The sequence below is a fragment of the Scardinius erythrophthalmus genome (assembly GCF_964197995.2).
Source record: "Scardinius erythrophthalmus genome assembly, chromosome: 20".
NCBI lineage: Eukaryota > Metazoa > Chordata > Actinopteri > Cypriniformes > Leuciscidae > Scardinius > Scardinius erythrophthalmus.
The window spans coordinates 28,294,969-28,312,349 of NC_138240.1; the positions used below are offsets into that span (position 1 = coordinate 28,294,969).

Consider the following 17,381-nt stretch of genomic DNA (forward strand, 5'->3'; position numbering starts at 1 on the left):
TTAAATATTTATGAAACGCATAGTCATGTTTTGTAAATGATTAGTTAATCATTAACTAATCAAATGTAAATGACTTATAACTGAATTGACAAAACATACATAAAATAATGAACATATCACTTATTAACCCTCTGAGGTCGACAAACGCGCCCACGCGTTTTGCTGGATTTTCTTCACATTGTAGCACTATAAACTTAAATTACTCCGTCATTTATGGTCATACAGAAAAAAGAAATATAAAAAAATAATCTGTGATATTTCTATTTTTGTATGTGTCCACTTACAATCAAATCAAAACATTGTGCTTTTGTAAAATAAAGAAAACAAACAGGGTGTGCTTTCTGCCTCCCCGTCACGGTGAACTTTTTTTTCTTGAGCACGTCTATAAACTGAAACAAAACTCACTTGAAAACTTGTCACACATTTATGAGCCATATACCTTTATAAACATTTAAGTGTGTACTTTTAAATGATCGGATTGAAACTGAAAACAAATATTCTATGTTTAAGTAATTTGTATAAAACCAACAAGATGTCCAGCTTCTCAAACGCTTCCTAATTATTTTTTAATTTGACCACGCCTACGAGCGCAAAAGACATTCACATGCAAATCTCCACATGGAACGCAAACGCGCTCATTACCTCAAAAACAAAGCACCAACAAACTTCACGTCTCTGCTTTTCGTCGAGTTGGAAAGACGTGCCGTGAGCTTACATTGGCTTTACCTCAGAAGAAGAAGAACGCGATTTGAAGACAAGAAAGATGTTAGGTAAGAAATTCTTAAATATTAGTTTGTTATTGTTGCATAAATTTCACATTGCAGTTGAACTGTTGCTAGACATATGGTGAATATTAAAATATTTAGACCCGTGTTTACTGTTACTGTGTTTGTGGATATCTGCTCAAACGTAGATATGTATAATATGGTAACCATAATGTTTCATATTTTGGAGCGAGCTCTGGTTTTGAATGTATCATATTTGGAGCGCGATCGCGTTTGAATGTATCATATTTGGAGCGCGATCGCGTTTGAAACGCACTGTGCATAGCCTACTGCTTACAAGGCACAACAAACCTGGTGTTCATTATATTATATACTGTTGGAAACATTTGTGTGTGTGTGTGTGTGTGTATTCTGTGAATTTTAAAAAGCAATTTTAACCAGAAAAATCTAAAATGTATTCCCAATACATTTTAGAACTATATTCCCTATTTCTCTTGATATCAGTATGTTCTTTTTTTTTTTTTTCAGGGACCAGATGCCACTGACATGAGTCTCTGTACATGAACATGGTAAAGTGAAAATCAAACACCTTGGAAATGAAAGGTATGTACAAGGAATGGCAGATGTTTTTAGGAATGGCAGAAAGGTCTCTGTCTTTGGATCATTGTTTTCAATAAGTGCTTTTTTGTCATTTGTTGTGTATATTTGGATTATGTTGTGTTGTAAATAAATCCAATCAAAAAGCCATTCTTTTTTAAATCTCCTTATTCTTTGTGCAAGGTTGCTCAGAATGGCAGGGCCTGTTAGCTCCTAATAGGGCCATTAGGGAGTGTCTTTGTCTTTCTCAGGTGTGAAAAGCTTGCATATTAATGAGATGATCCGCCCCTTCGCATATTGCTTTTTCACACAAAACACGTCTTAGAATTTTTAAATCAATATATTGTCTTCTCTGAATGAGCAGTCAGGATGATTTTCACATAGTTTTGGAGCAAATATTCTAGGCTACGTGATACAATTTTCAAAAGTCTTGTGAAGAAATAATCAGTATGAGTTTCATGACCTTATTTCAGTGACAATTTTTTTTTGTATTTTCACAAACCACGCATAAATGTCATTATCTCAAAACTACAAACTTTTACATACATGCTGCTGATATATTATTGTAGCAGAGTTTGTGCTGAATACAGTGTAATCAGACTTTCGCCATGAAAATGTCACAAGTAACAGAAATAAGCACAAATGTCAGAGCATGTCAGAACACCTCCAGGGCCCAGAAAACAGCTCAGACCCCAGAGGGTTAATCATTTATGAATGCATAGTCATGTTTCGTAAATGATTAGTTAATCATTTACTAATCACTTGTAAATGACTTGTAACGGAATTTACAAAACATACATAAAGTGTTAGTATATCACTTGCTAATCATTTATGAATGTTTTGTAAATGATTAGTTCATCATTAACTAACCACTTATGACTTACCACATGACTTACAACTGAACGTTATTAGAAAGTGTTGCTGGAAGATGATCCAGTACGTAACACTATTTTACAGTGCTTGTTATTCATGTTACATGTACTTACTATAGTAATAAAAGTAAATTAGGCATAATAAGCAACTAAGTAAAACAAACACTAACCATATAGACATACATATTGTTAATTATTATTATTCAGCACTTCTTTGTGTTGAATTCTAACCCTAACCCTAACTTGAAACAATGACACATTAAAATAGTGTATTTATCCATCCATTCTTCAAACACTTGTTTAATTATTGATAAGCATGGTATCTACTGTGATATAATGAAATAGGTTGTTTGAAAAAAACAAAAAAACAATACAAGCGTATGGGATGCTCAAGGGGTTCAGGATTAATGCAGTCAAGATGGTGGTGTGTGTTTCCGGTAAGAGAAACACGAGAGGGAATCCCAGTTTAACTTATTTATTCAAAGGAGTTTGTATATGTTACTTCACAAATGTCTGGTCTATAATAAACAGAATAGAAACAAAGAAAACAGTTGTAAGTATATCAGTAAATGATACAAACATTCAGTTAAGTAATATGTAAATTAACATACATGGGTTAACTGCGTGCTGATTATATTAATAAAATAATAAAGTAAACAATGACACGCAGATTGCACGATCTGTATGCTCAATATTACAGCAGCAAACATACTATGTCATCAAATTCAACATTTTCAAACGATATTGAACAAAGTGGGTGATCTGTAACTAGGAAGTGAATATAATATCTTATAATATAATTACAATCATTTTCGAGCTCAAAGTCTGATATGAAAATGTTTGGTTTCACTTTGTGACGCAGTTTAAAATGCGTTAATTTTACGAGCAAATCTCGACATTCAGAACAATAAGATCAATAACAAAGACGAAATATATACGAAAACTCACCCGTAATCATTTAAGCACAGAGAAAAACATCATTGAATAACAGACCAGCTGGCCTGATTTGTAACTCAGCTGCCGATTTTGCATGTCCACACCTGACTGAGCGATGTATAATACAAAATGAAAGGAAAGGGCTTTAGACCAGGAAGTCACTGCTGTTCCAAAAACCCATTCAGTACACTTGGATAACACTGGGAAAGCATGCCCTATCGAAGGAAGGAGGGACGCTACGGAACCCACTACCAGCCCAAAGGGGGAAGACACGGGTTCGAATTTTAGGGAGCCGTACCGTGGAAACACACATATGGATCCCCGTAGGGATACAACATATGTACCCAGCCTAGCACAAGTTCCACTAGCTTATAAGTGGTAAGCCTAGCATTGGACGCTCCACCACGTCCAATGTCGAAGGGGTTGAGGAGGAACTCACAGGTTTCTAATAAGAATTCAACTGGAGCAAGAATGGCGCAAGTATTCGGTTCAAGGAGGGGATTGGCGCAGTAAGCCGACATATCGAGCGTGCATACTGTGTTAACTGGCCTCTATGCGAAGAGAGCACACGGTAAGCAATTGGCTCGACACGTGGGCTATAGAATTTAGTGAACGTGTTAAGTGTTGCCCAGCCCACAGCTCTACATACATCTGTCAGCGAGGCACCCTGTGTCAACACCCAGGAAGCAGCTACACTTCTTGTGGAGTGAGCTCGTAGTCCCGGAGGGCAAGGTGCATCTTGGGATTCATACACCAAGATGATGGCATCCACCTACCAGTGGGCCAACCTCTGCTTAGAACAGACGGGACAGAGAAAAGCCAGGGCTGGGTCTGCTTCCTCCAGGGGCAGCGCTTGCAGGTTCACCACCTGGTCCCGAAAAGGAGTGGTAGGAACCTTGGGCACATATCCAGGTCGGGGTCTCAGGATAACGTGAGAGTTAACCGGCCCAAGTTCCAGGCACGATTCGTCGACCGAAAATGCATGCAGGTCCCCTACCCTCGTGATGGAGGCCAATGCAACCAGGAGAACTGTCTTTAACGACAGAGTTTTTAACTCAACTGGCTCAAAGGGAGGTCTCTGAAGTGCGGTCAGCACCAGAGATAAGTCCCAAGAGGGTATGGAGGGGATGCAAGGTGAATTCAATCTCCTCGCTCCCCTAAGGAACCTGACGACCAGATCGTGCTTTCCCACAGATTTCCCATCCACTGCATCGTGATGTGTGGCAATAGAGGTAACATACACTTTGAGGGTTGAGGGAGACAACTTTTGCTCCAACCCCTCTTACAGGAAAGAGAGCACGGTCCTGATCGAACATCTTCGGGGTCTTCTCTGTAAGAAGAACACCAATCAACGAACAGGTTCCACCTCAAATTGTAAGCCTGCCTCATAGAGGGGGCTCTCGCAGAAGTGATGATGTCTATACGACTGATTGTGGTAGATCACCTAGAATCTCCGCGTCCCGTCCAGGGACCAGACATGAAGTTTCCAGAAGTCTGGGTGCGGGTGCCATATGGTGCCCCGTCCCTGAGAGAGAAGGTCCTCCCTCAGAGGAATGGGCCAGGGAGGGGCTGACGAGAGGAGTACAAGTGCCCTTGGTCAGGGAATAAAACAACTGGCAATGGGATGAATCCGGAGAGGCAAACAGATCTATCTGTTCGGCTCTGAAGTGGTCCCAGATCAGCTGAACCACCTGGGGATGAAGTTTCCACTCTCCGGGGGCCACAAGCTCTCGTGAGAGCTCGTCGGCAGCACGATTGAGCAGGCCGGGGATTTGAGTGGCACTAAGCGTCCTCAGATGCTTCTGACTCCATAAAAGGAGGTGGCGGGCGAGTTGTGACATGCAACGGGAGCGTAGACCACCTTGATGGTTTATGTACGCAAAACAGTTGCAGTGTTGTCCGTACGGACCAGTACATGCTTGCCGAACAGCCGCATTTTGAGGCGTCTCAAAGCAAGCTCTACTGCCAACAACTCGAGGCAATTGATATGCCAATGCAGACGGGGGTCTGTCCAGAACTCATTTCCTACTGCATGCCCGTTGTACGTGGCGCCCCAGCCGGTGTTGGAGGCATCTGTGAAGACCACAGCGTGCCTGGACACTTGTTCTAGGGGCACTCCAGCCCGGAGAAATGAAGGGTCTGACCACGGGCTGAAGGGCAGCAGGTTCGAGTGATTGTCATCCGTAACGTGTTGCTCTGCCATGCCCACCTTGGGACTCGGCCATGAAGCCAGTGCTGAAGTGGTCTCATATGAAGTAAGCCGAGCGGCGTTACTGTGGCTGCGATATGCCCCAGGAGCCTCTGAAAGAATTTCAGTGAGACCACCGTCCTGCTCTTGAACGCATTCAGGCAGTTCAGCACCGACTGGACACGTCCTCTTTGACCGGGACAGAGACAGCCCAAAGGGTAGGACCGTGTACTGATATGCTCGACCCTCGAGCGCGAAACGCAGGAATGGCCTGTGTCGCGGCAGGATGGAGACATGAAAGTACGCGTCCTTCAGGTCGATCGCTGCGAACCAATCTCCAGGACGAATGCATTCGAAAATGCATTTCTGCGTTAGCATCTTGAACGAAATCTTATAAAGGGCCCGATTCAAGACACACAGGTCCAAGATTGGTCTTAACCCACCACCTTTCTTGGGTACAATGAAGTAGGGGCTGTAGAAGCCGTACTTCATTTCGGCTAGCGGAACTGGCTCTATTACATCCTTCGCCAGTAGGAGTGCAATTTCCGCACGCATGACAGGGGCTCTTTCGCTCGACACCGAAGTGAAACGAATGCCTCTGAACACGGGTGGACGCCGGCCGAACTGAATCGTGTAGCCGAGTCTGATGGTGTGGAGAATCCAGCTGGACGGATTGGAATGCACTTTCCAGGCTTCCAAAAACCGCTTCAGGGGAACCAGAGGCACTACAGACGTACCCGGGGTGGGGCAGCGAAATGGAGAGCAGGGACCGGGCTTGGAGGGCCCGGGGGCGGTCCAGAGCGGGGTCTGAGTGTGCAATGCAGCACTGACCTGTTTCCACTGATCGGCATTGGGTACGGGAGAAGGCGTACTCGGGTCCTCGGACCGTATCCGTTTGCCGATTGGCGACGAGGCTTCGCACACCATCCAGAAACGAACGGGCGGAATTACATCTTGAAAAAGACGCAAACGCACCCGTGTTGCTCTTTCAGCTCTCACCAGTGCCGGAGCACACAGGGGAATAATCGCAGCAACACTGACAGGGATAGCCTGTACTAGTGATGTATGTCTCGAGACCGGTCTTGGTCTCGAGACCGGTCTCGAGACCACTTTTACGTGGTCTCGGTCTTGTCACGGCCTTGACGGTCTTTGGTCTTGGTCTTGTCTTGGTCTCGGACCTCTCGGTCTTGTCTAGGTCTCGCTGTCTCAGACCGACATAGTGGTCGGGGGATTTAGAAATACAATATTACAATATCCACGACGACACAACGTTCGATAATGCAACATTATTATCCGCAATGGAACGGATTGAAGCGCGAGCCGGATTGATGACAGAGCGGTGTGTGCGCGAGCCACACGAGAAAACACTTTATCCGCGGCCACTGATCGCAGCGGCAACGAGAACTTTGATCACTTGGTTTAAAAAACACATATCAGTGACATGATGGGTTTTATCTTCATTCAGGAGATTTGGGGTAACTGCACAACTGACAGATGACTTTGAGTGCACCGCCAAACGGTGTGTGTGTGTGTGTGTTGTGTGTGTAACCATAGCGACAAAACGACCAACTTTCGGATCCTGCACTTAAGCCTATAATTTCGTTTTTAAAAAATTAATTATGTATTTAAAAGTTGCAGAATGGATTAATTTGGGAGTCTGAGACTCCGAAATCGGCAGAGATAGACAGGCATTTGCTTAGATGAATTTGTGTCTTTGATATCTGTGTGTGTGTGTGTTGTTTGAATACAGTATTGTATTTAAGATGGTGTTAGACTAAATAAATGGTCTTTTAAATATCATCTGCATATCTATGTTGTGTTGACTAAACATTAGGCCTAATCAGGGTGGGAATTATGTAATTTTAAGGGCAAGGCCATTTGGCCTCCACCTTTTCTTTTTTTTTAGGGGCACCAAGGCCATATGACAGGGCACAAAGGCCATCGTTCAATTTGATGGTTTTCCCATTCAGATTGATACCATAACATCCTAATTTGGAATAAGACATGGATTATGACTTTTTTAATGAGAGAGAGAGCACCATTACATCCAGAAGGTATACACCCTCACACAACAATAGAAACAACACAAATGCCAATAAAAGCATTCAGAAACAACACAAATGCCAATAAAAGCATTCAGAAACAACACAAATGCCAATAAATTAATAATTTCCTGCATTGTCGAACGCTCTTCTTCATGTGTTTCAAATATGGACTATAATGTTCAGTAGAGCGCCCTCAGGCTGCTGGTATGAATTGAAAACAGCACATCAGTATACAGCGCTCATAATGATTACATCGACGCATTTGGCTATAAATTCAATAAAATATTATTCCTGTCAATAGAAATCTGATGTAAACTGAGAATATATCAATATTTCTCCAAATCTGCACACTTTTGAGCTAAAAGCCGTGAGGGACGTTGTTTTGTGAATCACTTTCATGACGACAGCACGGGAGTTTTTTATGAATGGGAGCGTCTGACGCTCATAATTCATATTAAAGGTATCGACTCATTTTTGCATTTCATAACTCCTGACACAAATTAAGACATAACTGTCAATATAAATTTCTCAGAATACAATAGTGGTCAAATACTGAAACGGGAGTCTTATATCTTTTTAATGATGAAAGTTATAGTTTGTCAAGGTAATAACATTAAAGGGTTAGTTCACCCAAAAATGAAAATTCTGTCAGTAATTACTCACCCTCATGTTGTTCCAACCATGTAAGTCTTTCGTTCATCTTCGGAACACAAATTAAGATATTTTTGATGAAATCTGACAGAATTTTGACTCCTCCATAGGCTTCCAGTGTGACCGAAACTCACCGGCCCAGAATAGTTATTAAAACATCGTTAAAATAGTCTAAGTAACTACAGTGGCACTACATTAAGTTTATCATGCGACGAGAATACTTTTTGTGCGCAAAAACAAACAAAAATAACGACTTTATTCCACTTTTCATTTCCTTCTCTCTGGGCCTCGTAGTGTTTTTGCGCTGCGCGTCTGTGTTGCACGTCATCACGCAACACACACATGACCGGCGTCGGCCAATAGTGAGCCTACGTGGTGACGTGTAACACAGACGGGCTGCGCAAAAACACTACGCGAACCAACTAGAGGTCCAGAGAGAAGGAAATGAATAGTGGAATAAAGTCGTTATTTTTGTTTGTTTTTGCGCACAAAAAGTATTCTCGTCGCTTGATATACTTAAGATTGAGCCACTGGAGTCACTTGGACTATATTAACGATCTCTTTAATAACTTTTCTGGGCCAGCAAGTTTCGGTCACACTGGAAGCATATGGAGGAGTGAAACATGGCTCAGATTTCATCAAAAATATCTTAATTTGTGTTCCGAAGATGAACGAAGGTCTTACGCGGTTGGAACAACATGAGGGTGAGTAATTACTGACAGAATTTTAATTTTTGGGTGAACTAACCCTTTAAATCTTATAGTAACTGAACTATTAAAAAAAAAAAAAAACGCTTCAGTGCGCCGACGCCGTTACCTCTGGAACCTTGCATAGGGCCCTTTTCTGAAAAGGGCACTTATCTACTAGCAAATAGATTTTGATATTTTTAGGTCAAACCGTTCTTGTCTGTCAGTCATATAATGCAGGTCTATGGTCACGGTCTCAAAGAGCAGCCATCCACAGAGTCCAAATTAAAACAATTCCCCATCGTAAGTACACATTGATGGCCTAAGACACGAAACGAGCGGTTTGTGTGAGAAAACGAACAGTATTTATATCGTTTTTACCTCTTGTAACACAGCGACGTCCAAGTGATCTGAGGGCGCCCGCGCTTCCTGCTGTGTGACGTGTGCGCAGACTGGTGCATAGATAGACATATAGATTTCGCCTTGGCTACGGCAGTTCATGAACGAATGCCGTAGCCAAGGCGAAATCTAGTGTATATATCTATGCCCCAGTTTCGACAACAGAGTGTCGTTCTTCTGTTGGTGCTGACGTTACATGCTTCTTGCACTGCTGTTTTGATGCGTGAGATCATCGATGTGATTATGACACTGCACCTGCGCGAATCCACAAACTAATTGAAGTTCAGAGACTACTTGGGTGGAACTTGGACAGGGCCAGGGCACACAGGCCACTGTGGCCGTACGATGATTTTTTTTTCACGGGGCATGAAGGCCAAAGTGTAGGGCAACAGCGGCCATGGCCGCGTGGCCGCGGTATAATTCCCACCCTGGGCCTAATCCAAGTTTACAATTGTGCATCTTTAATTTGCTGTTTCATCTACACATTAAGTATCATTTCAATTGGTTAAATATTTCTCATTCTTTAGACACTTGTTGGAGGAGCAAGATGGTGTTGGAGGTGTTTGATGTTTTGTCAGATGAACCAGTCATGTCAGTTCTCAACAGTACACAAAAGTTAAGGGAGTCTCAATCCTCTAATAGTGCAGTAACAGCTGTCATGCAATAATTACTCACATAGTTGATCCTTTAGTTGATAGTCTGCAAAAACATTTACAGTGAGCTCACAGTCACACACATGACATGGTCTGTCTCTGTATTGTTCTGCCAACTGCGGCTGAACCCTATGCTGCTTTTCTTGAATTCATACAAGTTATAGCTTAGCTTCAACACTAATCTGTTTTTTTTTTCCTCCGGTCTCGACTTGGTCTCGGCCTTGGTCTCGACTTGGTCTCGGTCTTGACTTATTCTGTCTTGGTCTTGGTCTTGTCTTGGTCTCGATACCCTCTGGTCTTGGTAGTGTCTTGGTCTCGGTTTAGGCGGTCTTGACTACAAGTCTAGCCTGTACCAGTGAAGCACTCAGTCTCTTCGCCCTCAACCGGCCGTCAGACAAACACAAATAAATATTTGTTTTTCTGTTAAAACAGCAGTTGAAAGCTTAGAAAACTCCTGATCACCGCTGTCATGCGCTGTAAATACCAGCACCGGAAAAGACTTCCTGAATAAGAACCGACACACTCACTCGTTGTAATACAACACACTCAGAGACATCGACATGAAGACCGATCGGCTCCGAAGCGAAAGACAACTGGTCCGTGCATCCACTTCCATTATACCTGCGCTGCAGGGCGGGGCGTGTGATGCGATTCACGCACGCCTAATTTTTACAATACCCGAAGATGACAGGCTCCCTAGCGTGATCCCAATCAGTCGACACGTTGACTACGTCAAACGTGCCCAACTGAAAGGGAACTACAGACAATTTAGTCTCCAATTCACCTATGCCACTGTATGTTTTTATATTGTGGGGGAAACTGGAGCACCTGGAGGAAACCCCCACAGACACAAGGAGAAGATGCAAACTCCATGCCTCCTGGCTCAGCTGGGACTCGAACTGGGCACCTTCCTGCTCTGAGGCAAAAGTGCTACCCACTGTCCTACCATAGCCGTGTTTCCACTGCTTGAGTTTATCAGAGTCAGGAGAGGGTCAACACCGCTGCTCATTTCCCATGCTTTCATATCAAGCTAACCTCGACATTTAAAATATTTTTCAGCTCAAAACACCAGCACGTGTGGGAAAAAAAACACTTCTGATTGCGATAAGATGTGGATTCTGATCGCCGTATGAGGCAGAAATATAAATTTATATGTGATAAAAGCTACTTATGCTAACCACTGTCATAACACATACACATGAGATTGTTTGAAGAACTTAGACAAAGCATATAGGGTGAATTCAGGTTGATTGGGATACTTTTTTGCCATTGAGAAGACAGGGAAAAAGTGTCTCAATCAACCTGAATTCACCCCATTATGATAATTGTGTATTTATTTGGTTTCATGTTTTCTGCCTCTTCCCTGTGCCTTTGTTGATTCCAGACTTCTGCATCCGTAAATGTCATATTACGCTCTGGTTAAGTCATATAACTCATAACTCCTGTTTTCTGTCAATGAGCTCCATCTGTTGCTCTGATCCCTCAGATTGCATAATTTCATGAAAAATTAATAGAAATGGTCATTCTCAGAAATCCCATCTCTCCCGGAAGCTCAGTGAGTCTCTTGATAATGGCTCCTTGATGAGCGTGCAGGAGAGGTTTCCACCTGGTTTTAAGATGTGCTGTGTGTGATCCCATCACAAGTGCTCAGCTAAGATGCATTGGCCATTTTTACCTGGTGTCATGTGTTTCAAATGCGTCGCCTGTGACCAACTGCATTCAGATTTTCTATTATTTTGTCACACTACAAGGTAACACTTATAATAAGGATCATTAGTTAACATGAACTAAGAATGAACAATACTTCTACAGGATTTATTAATCTTAGTTAATATGAATTTCAACATTTACTAATACATTATTAAAATCAAAAGTTGTATTTGTTAACATTAGTTAATGCACTGTGAACTAACATGAACAAACAATGAACAGCTGAATTTGTATTAACTAACATTAACAAAGATTCATAAATACTGTAACAAATGTATTGATCATTGTTAGTTAATACATTAACAAATGTTAACTAATGAACCTTATTGTTAAGTATTACCCACTACACTATCATTTTGGCACATGAATACTGTTGAACGAACAAACTTGTGTTAGGCAGCCTATGCGACTTTATAATATAATATAATAATTAACAGTAGATATAATATATAATATAATTAACAGGATAATATATAAACAGGAGTCTTAGGTCTTTGGTCATGTTCATTTTACGATCTAGCTAGTTTTCAGTGAGCTAGCTTCCCCATGCACATCCAGGATGTGAATTTCAAAGGGGGATGTTGCTAAAGTTTAAATTGGTTGAATTATCCATTATATATCTAGATTCAAACATCCACACAATCTTACTCGTAAATGGCAGCAATTTGGCTGTGCCCATTTATCCTTTGACAAGTACGATCACAGCAAACATTCAGATCTATGTTGGCATGCCGCTGAGCCAGAGAGAGCAGTTTTGTCATGAACAGATATGAAACAGCCTCACAAACAGTATTTTTAGTCATTCAGGATCATTTCTTCAGTACTGGGGAAAAAAAAAGTGTAGAATACTGATGTCTAAGGTTGCGATCAAAATAGACTAAATCAACTTTTGAAAGTAACTTGATGCTTCAAATAAAGATTGTATCAAATACATCGTTGCACCAGTAGGTGGTGACAAGTGCCTGTTGAAATGTGCAAAAATGTATTTGTCACTGAATCATTCAAGAGATCACTGATTCAATCCAGTAATGAAACAAGTGACGTCTTTATGAGCGATTCATTGAATCATTAATTCAAATTGATAAAAAATAAATAAAAATTATAATTCATTCATTAAAAAAAAAAAGATAAAAAAACTGCAGCAACTAACATTTGGACAGCATCATAACTTCATGTGATGAAACAGGTTGTGAGGAGGAGGGGGATCAACTCATTTATTGGCTACTCTTTAAATTTAAAAAATAAATAAATAATTCAGTAGTTGAAATTATTTCAAAGAATTATTTTATTACGATAGAACTACATGTTTAGGCACAAAACAATATTTTATGTAGCTTCTGAAGGGCAGAACTACATGAAAATCTAATTTTTGACCGACCATCCTGTTTACTTTTACTCTTTTCTTAGTTAGTTCCTCAATTGTACTAAAGTACTATCACTGTTGGAAACGGTTCAAATATGCAGACGATGCTAGAAGACCAAAGAATGTGCAAGACCTGGATGATTTTTTTCTGAAGAACAGTGGGCAGTTTAACTGCTCAGGACAAATAACAGTAGTTAATGAACAACTACCACAAAACAAAGTAGTAGATCATCCAGATAACAACATAACATTAAGGAGCACAACACAAGCATATGTAAGTTTTTATGAATTTAAATATAACATTTGATTTACCATAATGCTCATCAGAACGTGTAAATCTAATTGAAAGTATGACTCCGTCTAAAGAAATATGAAGTAAATGTGTAAACATATCAATATTTCTCTAGATTTTGGACACTTTTGGACTAAAAGCCCTAATGAACGCTGTTCAGTGAAGCTATGTGAACATAAATAAACCGCAGTGGAAGTGACTGAATATGAATGCGTGCTGTTATTCTATTCAAAATATACAAAATTACCAATTTGATTATTTTGCACTCCTGACATAAATTAAGAAATTAATGTTACTGCAACTAAGTTTTATCATAAACAGCGGGGTCAACTCATGTCAACTCAGGTCAGAGTTTTTTTCTGGTGAAAGAAATACATAAATGAAGAAGGAAGCCAAATATTAAATGTCATGAACATATATTTACTAAGTAATTCACTATTTTGTAGAGGGAGGTCAAAATTACAAATTTCACCTGAGATTTGGACCCAAATTACAGAGGATAAAAATGGCTTTAGAAAGATGGCAGCATCATTATTTTATTTTTAAATGGAGATTGGTAGGTCTAATAATTAAATATTTTTACTTTAGCAATCTTTGCTGCATTATATACCAATGGTGACAGTTAAAAAAATGGGAAAAGAACTTCTTGTGTTTTTTTTGCCTGTAACTCAAGTAGTATTAAATATATCTTAATTTCCTTTTAGATTCTGGTTCTTAAGAAACTTTTCTTTTGGTATCTTAATTTTAAAGTCCCTATATGGTTCAATCCCAGAGATATTGAGATCTTAATGCATTTCCAAGAGTAAATTGTTCAATTGTACACATTTTTAGTGGTCGGAAACCAAATGTGGGTCACTTTGCATACAGTTGAACATTTTTTCTTTTAAAGAGTGAAGACAAAAATTGTAATGTTATTTTTAGTATTCATTTTTATAGTAATTTCATAATGTATTTTGTGAAGTCAGAGTATGTTGTACATGTGCACTGAGCAGAGATGTTCCACTGATGATGATACAGCAAATGTGTACAGTTGGCATATTCTTTACAAGGAAAGGAATGTTTTGACTGATGCAAATGTACCACAAATGTATACACCGAGGGATAGTTTCTTAATATGGAAAGTGGATTGTGCCATGTGTAAGCATGAGGTATATGTTCCATTTTAAACATAAGCAACATGTTTTTGCTACCTTTACAAGGAAGTTGTAAGTCCATCAGTGGCGTATATAAGCTCAATCCTTAAGACTAAAAAAATTACTGTTTAATGGTATTTTTAGGGCCCAAGCCCAAAGGGTGAAGGCCCTATTGTTTCCGGAAGGATTATTTTTAGGGCCCAAGCCACACACACACACACGCGCACACACACACACACACACACACACACACACACACACATTTTATTCCCACCAAACTTTTTCAACATTGAAAATGAAAATACATTAAAGATGCTAAATTGTGAACGGATACTAAATATCTCAAACGGTTTTGCTATGGCGAGGGATTAAAGTAATGTCAAAAAAGGAAACACTAAAAGCCTCATATCTTCTAAAAATGTAATTGTACGCCATTTATTTCTATATAAAATTATACAAATATAACAACTAAACCCTTTTTTAAATAAAAAAATAAGAATTATGTTTAAGTTTAAAATTAGCCAGAATGTTTTTTTAGTCCAAAAAAACAAATGAATCATGTCATTTATAGTGCTATACTGCCCTCTTGTGTTCAAAACCAGGTAGGCCTATAGTATTTATATATAAATATATTAGGGAGGTGACTGTGGGAATATTTTCCCACCGGTTAATCGAGGTGTGACAGCGCTGAGGGCTTTTAAATCGCTAACTTAAAAGCGAAAGTAAAATACGGATGTCCGCACAGACATTGATAATGGAGCAGAGCGAGCGTTTTCAATGAATTCCTATGGAAGTAGGAATGAACTAAAAAACGTTGACTCTGTTCTGCTCGTTCCTCGACGTGGACGCGCACCGTTATAAATCGTGAGCATTTTAGTTTAATTTTAACATGTGAAACACAATGTTGTGTTTTATTGCGACTGTACACAAATATAACTTAACACTTTGCAGTTTGAATGTCGTCCTGTATGAACAAAATGATGGAGTATGTTTTTATGTGTCCACTGTTCAATCGTGCCCACGCCACACACACACACACGCGCACACACACACACACACACACACACACGCGCACACACACACACACGCGCGCACACACACACTCCAGCATTGCAATCTTGACATCGCAGCCTGTTCGTTATAGCCATAATAAAATATAATAATAAAATAGTCAACCTAACATATAAAAATTACACTGCTCTGTTTAAATAGTCAGTAGTACAATTCGTACATCCACAGTAAGCACCGCTCCATTGTGATCTTTCCAAGCACATTTTTGCTCGTGTGAAGAGGATAATTTTTTCTGTCGATATTGGAACACGAGTGAAGTACAAAGCCTATAATAAAGAATAGTTTAGCATCCAAATACATTGCAAATGTTGAAACATTTTGATTCTAATGAGAGGGTTATGTGAGCCCAAGACTGCTTACTTTCGTTTTTATTTTTACATTAAATTTAAAGGATTTGTTGTGGAATATTTTGAGTGTATCATAAAATCAGAATAAGGTAAGTCAAGTAATATTTTCTGTCTTTTATATTTATATATATATATATATATATATATATATATATATATATATATACAGTGAGGAAAATAAGTATTTGAACACCCTGCTATTTTGCAAGTTCTCCCACTTGGAAATCATGGAGGGGTCTGAAATTGTCATCGTAGGTGCATGTCCACTGTGAGAGACATAATCAAAAAAAAAAAAATCCAGAAATCACAATATATGATTTTTTATTTGGATACTATTTATTTGTATGATACAGCTGCAAATAAGTATTTGAACACCTGTCTATCAGCTAGAATTCTGACCCTCAGACCTGTTAGTCTGCCTTTAAAATGTCCACCTCCACTCCATTTAGCTGGGTCTTCCAACATGACAATGACCCGAAGCACACAGCCAGGATAACCAAGGAGTGGCTCTGTAAGAAGCATATCAAGGTTCTGGCGTGGCCTAGCCAGTCTCCAGACCTAAACCCAATAGAAAATCTTTGGAGGGAGCTCAAACTCCGTGTTTCTCAGCGACAGCCCAGAAACCTGACTGATCTGGAGAAGATCTGTGTGGAGGAGTGGGCCAAAATCCCTCCTGCAGTGTGTGCAAACCTGGTGAAAAACTACAGGAAACGTTTGACCTCTGTAATTGCAAACAAAGGCTACTGTACCAAATATTAACATTGATTTTCTCAGGTGGTCAAATACTTATTTGCAGCTGTATCATACAAATAAATAGTTAAAAAATCATACATTGTGATTTCTGGATTTTTTTTTCCGATTATGTCTCTCACAGTGGACATGCACCTACGATGACAATTTCAGACCCCTCCATGATTTCTAAGTGGGAGAACTTGCAAAATAGCAGGGTGTTCAAATACTTATTTTCCTCACTGTATATATTGTGGCATCATGAGAGGACGTGTTCTAGAGGGCAGATATATTGCCCTCAGATGGCTGGAGCAAGATGGACGTCTGTTAAGAACTACAAAACCCAGGCTACCTGAGAGTACAGCTGCAGCTAACGAGACCAGCTAGAGGCTCTAATCTGGGTGTGAGAAACTGTTCAGTGTGTGTGTGGCTGGGAAAAGCACATGCACCTCTGTGAGACAAAAAGGACTAAGTTACTTTTGAGCTGAAGAGATTTAAGTTGTAAACCTTTTGTTTAATTATTAAAGACACCTACATACTGAAGAAACTGTTGAAGTCGTGTTTACTGGGAACTTGCACAAACCAAAGATCCTGAACCTCTCATGCTGTCACAATATATATATATATATATATATAAATATAGCTGCGAGCAGCGATGAAGGGCCCAAGCCGGCGGCACCGCCACCCTGGTGCCGTTAGCTAGCTTGTTGCGGTGCCACCGGCTTGGGCCCGTAATCGCTGCTCGCAGCTATATTTTAGTATTGTTTTTCTTTATTCGTTTCCTTAATAATTTCATAATGTTTTTTTTTGTGAAGTCACTGCTCCATCTCATCTGATTCTTCCCTCAACTACTAAAAACTGCTCAGTCACATTATCCGCCGTCATAGTCTCATCTGTTATGATGATGACCTTTACATTTACACATCTGCTTATTCTACAGGAATGCAGAATTCTACAGTTTTCTACATTCTACAGTAAACAATT

The 17,381-nt window shown here is 40.0% G+C and overlaps 1 protein-coding gene across 1 annotated transcript in view; it reads right to left on the reverse strand.

Annotated features, from left to right (window-relative positions):
- The window catches only part of mtor (mechanistic target of rapamycin kinase), a 253,459-nt gene that overhangs the window by 13,711 nt on the left and 222,367 nt on the right, over positions 1–17,381 (reverse strand). The gene's annotated exons all lie outside the window — the stretch shown is intronic.